At 39.8% G+C, this 6,133-nt stretch overlaps 1 pseudogene; it reads right to left on the bottom strand.

The window, feature by feature from the left end:
• Positions 1 to 485: 485 nt before the first annotated feature.
• On the bottom strand, positions 486 to 1,355 carry LOC141495135 (pyridoxal kinase pseudogene; annotated as a pseudogene).
• Positions 1,356 to 6,133: the final 4,778 nt, after the last annotated feature.

Genomic DNA, 6,133 nt, shown 5'->3' on the forward strand with positions numbered 1-6,133 from the left:
GCAGTCTCTCTTCACTCCCCTCCCTCAGCTCAATGGGCTCATGCCCTGGGGGCTCCTGCTTACTGGCTCCTCCTGCTTCTGTTTCCGGGTCTAGGCTGCCAAAAGACCAAGCTGCTCCCTGTGTGCCCCGAGGGCTGGGCTCCACATGCTCTCTCTGGCAGAGGTCCCCCACTGTTCCCCCACTTTGTGCCGATGCTCCCCCGGGGTGCAGCTCAGGAGACTCCCCCGCTGCTGTGAGCCACGGCTCCCACTGCCCTGGGGCTGCCTCCGGGAGGCTGAAGTTCTTTGGCTCTGACGGGCCACCCATCTGGCGGGCCACCCCTCCGACCCCGGGGAGCAGAGCCTTTCTGCTCTTTTCCAGGTTACCTTGAGTAGGAGAACTGCCTCACTGGGTCCCTTTGTAGGTTCTGTCTCTCGAAAGTTTAGTTAGAGTCCTTAGTTTATGAGTTTTTATCAGAGAGCTCTTAAGACTCGATCCCTTCATGTCACCATCTTGGCTCCCTGGGCTTCTTTTCTCTTCCAGCTTGTGCTTTGGCACTTTGAATAGTCCTCTGAAGAACATGGTGCATGGCTGACACTGTCTTTTCACAAGCCACCTTGAAATTATTTGGGTGTTTGTGTGTCCAAGACAAGAACATGGCAGCAAATAAGTCTCCTGTTCCCACAAAGACTGCATCCACTTTCTGAATTTCCATTTTGATTCTTTTTGTCACTTTTGTGCCATCTGGTTTTTGTTTCCTCTGACTTCCTAGAGCAATCAGGTAGTTGTTGCCTGAAGAAGCTGGCAAGTCAGAACTGGTGATAACTACAGTCTCTGGTCCCATAGAATGAAGTATATCCATTACCTCTAATGCCTCTTCTTGTGAAGAAATCTTTTTTCCAGTGAGTAACTCAGCCTCAAACTGGTTTGGAGTTATGGTATCTGCTAGAGGCACGACTTTTTCTTTGTAAACTGGAAGAAGATCTGCTGGAACATACATAGAACCTTCTCCATTCCACTTGTCACCCATCACGGGATCACATACATATACCAAATTGGAGTTCTGCTGCTTCAGCTCTCGGATTATGTCAACTACCATTGCAAGGAATGATTTGTCTCTTGTGTAACCTGTGAGAACATAGTCATACTTATTTACATTGTTCAGCTTAAGTCCTTCATATAGCTCATGAAGTTCATTTGAATTTAACACCTGACCTTTCCAGTATGGATAACCTGTGTGATTTGAAAACTGGACTGAATTCACTGTGTCAATTTCAAATCCCAAAACTTGTAAGGGGTAGGTGGCCGCCCGGTTACCCACGTAGCCCCGGATGACGTGGCTCTGGATGGACAGGACCCTGCACTCCTCCTCCATGCTGGCCGAGGAGGCAGGAAGCCGAGGCTCTGGAGATGGGCTGAGTGCGGCAGGAGGAGGAGGGACGGGCCGGGGGTCTATATACAGGATTTCATAGTGTGCAGGGATCATCTAGTTCCAGCTTTAAAACAACAATGGAAAAATTTGCTTTATAACATGCCCAACAAAGATGGTATCTGATCTCTTCTTTAAAACCTCCAGATTCCTTGGGAAATCCATGACTTTATCAAGGTGGCTCATTCCATTTTTATTTTCTGACTCCAGACTTAAACCTTTCCATGCAGTGATGGTACAAGAAGCAATATGAATGAATTTTCTACATTCCTACCTTTTAGTAGACCATGGATTTTACCTTGGGTATCACAAACTTTCAAATCATAAATTTTTTGTCTTACTACCCTGATTAATTACCAGACTTGGGCAAGTTCTGAATAATGTGCTTGGTGCTTTATCAGAAAACACATGAGTTAACCTCTCTAGAGGTGCCAGGGTCTTAGCCTCCCTAGTTCTGTTGGAGAACATCATTAGAGTCACCTGGCCAAAGAAAAGTAAGTGATTGTCATCAGAACAAATTACAACCCCAATAAAGGGATTGGGAGCTTCTAACTTGACCTAGCTCCTGGCTCTGGACTTTCCTACCTTCTTCCCAGCTCTAACTCAGCAGTATTCATCCAATGGCATCCTAGGATTGGAATTTCCAGATGAGGAAATATCCATTCTGGTTATTTTCACTTCTTACCAGCTCAGCTTTAGCTCAATGTGAGACCATTTTCCTCTCCCTCCTTTTCAGCTCCATTTTATGTTAATGTTTTTCTTAGAATTTAAACTCATTAAGAGCAGGGACTATCTTCCTTTGATGCAGTAGCAAATACAGTCAAAAAGACTGGAATTCAAATCCAGCCTCAGACACTTTTTGGTTCTATGACTAGGCAAATCACTTAATTTCTGTCCACTTTAATTTTCTTATTTATAAAATGGAGATCATAATACCATTTACTTCCTAGGGTTGTGGTGAGGATCAGATGAGATATTTATACAATGCTTTGCACATATTAGGCACTCATGTTGACAATTACTATTATTAAATAAGATAATATTTATAAACCTCAAAGAACCTTGTAAATGCTAGCCATTATTATTTTTGCTTTATTTGTATTTTTTTTTTTAGGATTTTGCAAAGCAAATAGGGTTAAGTGGCTTGCCCAAGGCCACACAGCTAGGTAATTATTAAGTGTCTGAGGCTGGATTTGAACTCAGGTACTCCTGACTCCAAGACTGGTGCTCTATCCACTGCGCCACCTAGCCGCCCCCCTTATTTGTATTTTCAAATCTTGATAAATATTTCATCAAATCTAAATCTAATAATGTTCTTAGGGCCTTCCACAAATACAGTCTGAAGCTAGATTTGCATTCCAGTCTTTCTGAATCCTGGAATGGCATTTTATCTATTGTTCCATCCTGTTGAGAAGTAACATTCTCTTCTTAGTGATGGTCATTCAGATAACAGATAGAATTGCTTTAAAAAAAAAAAGTTGGAAAAAGAAAGGAAAATAAAAGATGGGAATGCTTGAAAGGCAAACAGAAAAGAAAGACGAGAATGCTCTGACCCTGGATGATCTAGTCAATTCTGAAGTAATTTAACTGAAGGAAACTTGACCTACCACCATCAGGACTAGCGCAGTGCTTTATGTTTTCATTAGTAAGGAATGGTGTGTACTGAACCATAAATACCTTTTCATTCCTGGTGTCCCAGAACATACATTTATAAGGCAGACTGATGTAAAAATCTGTGTGGTGTAAGACCATAGAACATAGAAGGACCCCACACAGTGATGGGGCCACTATTTGACCTCTTCCTTTAGCAGTGAATTCCAGCTAGTTGATGGTCTAAACTAATTTAAAACTATATATTTTTTGTTTTTAATATTACTTTACATATGAAAATATTCTTTCTTTTCCTACTCACTGAACCATTCTTTGTAAAAACTATTTTTGATGGTTGTCCTTGGTTCTTGAACAGAACCAAAATGACATCATAATATTGGGGGTCAGGTACAGTCAGTCCAGCTGTGGCTGATTAAACCAACCATAGAGGATTCTACCTCAAGTTGGGCACAATTTTTTTTTGGGGGGGCAGACAATAAGCTGACTTGCCCAAGGTCCCACTGTGAGCAAATGTCAAGTATCTGAGAACAGGCCCTCCTGACTCTTGGTCTGGTATTCTATCTTCAGTGCTACCTAGCTAGCTGTCCCTAAAAATATTTTTTAAAAGGGGGGGTGGAGCAGTTCAGTAAAACAAGTCAAACTAGCAACTGTCTGACAATATATGCATTATTAATAATAATAATATCTAGCATTTATAGAATGCTTTAAAGTTAGCAAGTCATCTCATTTGATCTTCATCTCATGTCTGTTACTATTATTATACCTATTTTACAGATGAAAGGAGCTCAAACAGGAAAAGCTGAATGACTTGACCAGAGTTAAATGGATAGCAAGTATTTGAGGCAGGATTCCAACTCAGGGACTTCCTGACTCCAGGTCTAGTGTTTGGATTATTTATTATCCATTAAATGACACTTATTTATAAGTCTCCACCTTTTTAAAGAGACAGAGTTGCCTTAACTCTTTTAAGGACTTTTAAGGACTAGATTTGACTATGTGACACAGATAAACAGGATTATAAAATCATCCTAAATTCTTTGATTCTCGTGTAAGACTAGAAAACCAGACATGTTCAAGCTTTTCTTTTTCCCATGGTGGTGGGATGGCGAGGGAAGATGTTAGTGCCATTTTCCATTTTTGGTGTCAGGTTTTAGATTTCTTCTTACCCTCCACCCCCAACCCATTCCCTGCTTCTAGGAAGCCAAACACTCCTTCCAACTTCTCAGGACAGGTCTGAGAACAGGAAAAGCTTTAAGTTGACTCAAGGAGGAACTGTCATCTTACCTTGTGAACAAGGAATTCAGCCTTTGTCTCTAGGTAAGTCTGAGAGGGAAGATCTCCTTGACTTCAAAGAAAATAACTGACATCTGATACAGATCAAAGGAAAGGAATCTTAGAGGTCCAAAATCAGATTTTCTTCTTTAACTGATGGGGAAACAAAATCTCTAAGAGGTAAAAAAAGATTTTGCATAAATAGTTAAGTGGTATGATCAGCTATGATAGACTTAACAGTTCAGTGATCTCCTTGATCAATCCTAAAGAATTGTGATGGAAAATGCTATCCACATCCAGAGAAAAAAATATGGAGTCTGCCTGCAGAGCAAAGCATACTATTTTTACTTTTTAAAACTTCTCTTATATTTTTTCTTTCCTTCTCTTAGTTTTTTTTTTCCCTTTAGTTCTAATTCTTCTTTCACAACATGACTGATGGGAAATGTTAAACACAATCTATATCAGATTGAATGCTGCCATGGGTAGGGGAGAGGAAAGAAATTGGTGGAAAATGTGGAACTCAAAAGCTTACAAAAAGATGAATAATGAAAGCTATCTTTTTGTGTAATTGGAAAAATAAAATTAAAAATAAAAATAAAAACATAAGCAGATTTAAAAAATAGTAAGTGGAAGAGATCTGAATGTTTCATTCAGGATAGTTTAAGTCATGTTCCTGAGTTATGCCCTCAGATTTGCCTCTTTTTTTCAGCAATGACATTTGTATTATTTATTTTCCAATTATGTAAAGATAATTTTCAACATTTTTGTAAAGTTTCCCTCCCAGTCTTTTCCCTTCCCACTCTAAGATATGATCTGATATCAGGTTCTATCTGCATAATCATTTTACACATTTCCATATTAGTAATGCTGTGAAAGGAGAATCAGAACAAAAGGGAAAGCCATGAGAAAAAAACCAAATTTAAAAAAGTAAAGATAGTATGTTTTGATCTGCATTCAAATTTCATAGTTCTTTCTCTGGACAGGGATGGCTTTTTGGTCACAAGTCTTTTAGAATTGTCTTTGGTCACCATATTGCTAGGAAGAACTAAAACTATCATAGTCAATCATCACACTATGAGCAACTATACTTAAATTTGAACTCTAAGTCTTCTGCAATTACTTGTGAAACCCTGGACAATTCATTCCCCTTTTCTAGGCATTGTTATTTCCATTTGTAAAATGAAGGGACTGGAAGAGCTGATCCAGTTTCAATATTTTCTGATTCTTTTCTTGAATTGAATTCCTGGACATTTGCTTTTCACACCTTTCAAATAAGCTGGCAGGTTTGGTTTGTCTGCACTTGGTTATCTGAGACAGAGGTCTTCTGAATACTGGTAGAATTACTGTGATGCAAAACCCCACAATTTCTAGGGGAAGGTGAGACTGACTAAGCACAGCAAAAAGCACAACTGTGAAGGTAAGGCTATTCTCCAGAACTTCCAAAATGATCCCTAGAGCTCTAATCTCACCAAAAGTGGGAAGTTCTTGGTTAGTCTTGAGGTAGGTCTTTTTTTTCCCTCCATATACTATCCTCTCACTCATACACAAATTAACCTGGTGAAATCTCGAAAAAGCCTGCCATATATAATTAGCAGAGATTTTATCTCCTCCAAGGGTGGCAAGTCTGGTAGTTTTGATCCTCTAGTGAAGATATGAAGCAGATGGGTCCCCTAAAAATTAACATTACCTAATTGTTAAGAAAAGGGTATGATAACCTTGCCTGAATGACAGTCCACTTTTCTTATCCAACTGTAATGTTCCACAACTACCAAGACCCCCTTTTTTCTGGTGTCAGTAAAGAAGATCCCCCCCTTCTCTTTAGGGACACTGGTTTTACTGAG

The sequence above is a fragment of the Macrotis lagotis genome, chromosome 8 (assembly GCF_037893015.1).
Source record: "Macrotis lagotis isolate mMagLag1 chromosome 8, bilby.v1.9.chrom.fasta, whole genome shotgun sequence".
NCBI lineage: Eukaryota > Metazoa > Chordata > Mammalia > Peramelemorphia > Peramelidae > Macrotis > Macrotis lagotis.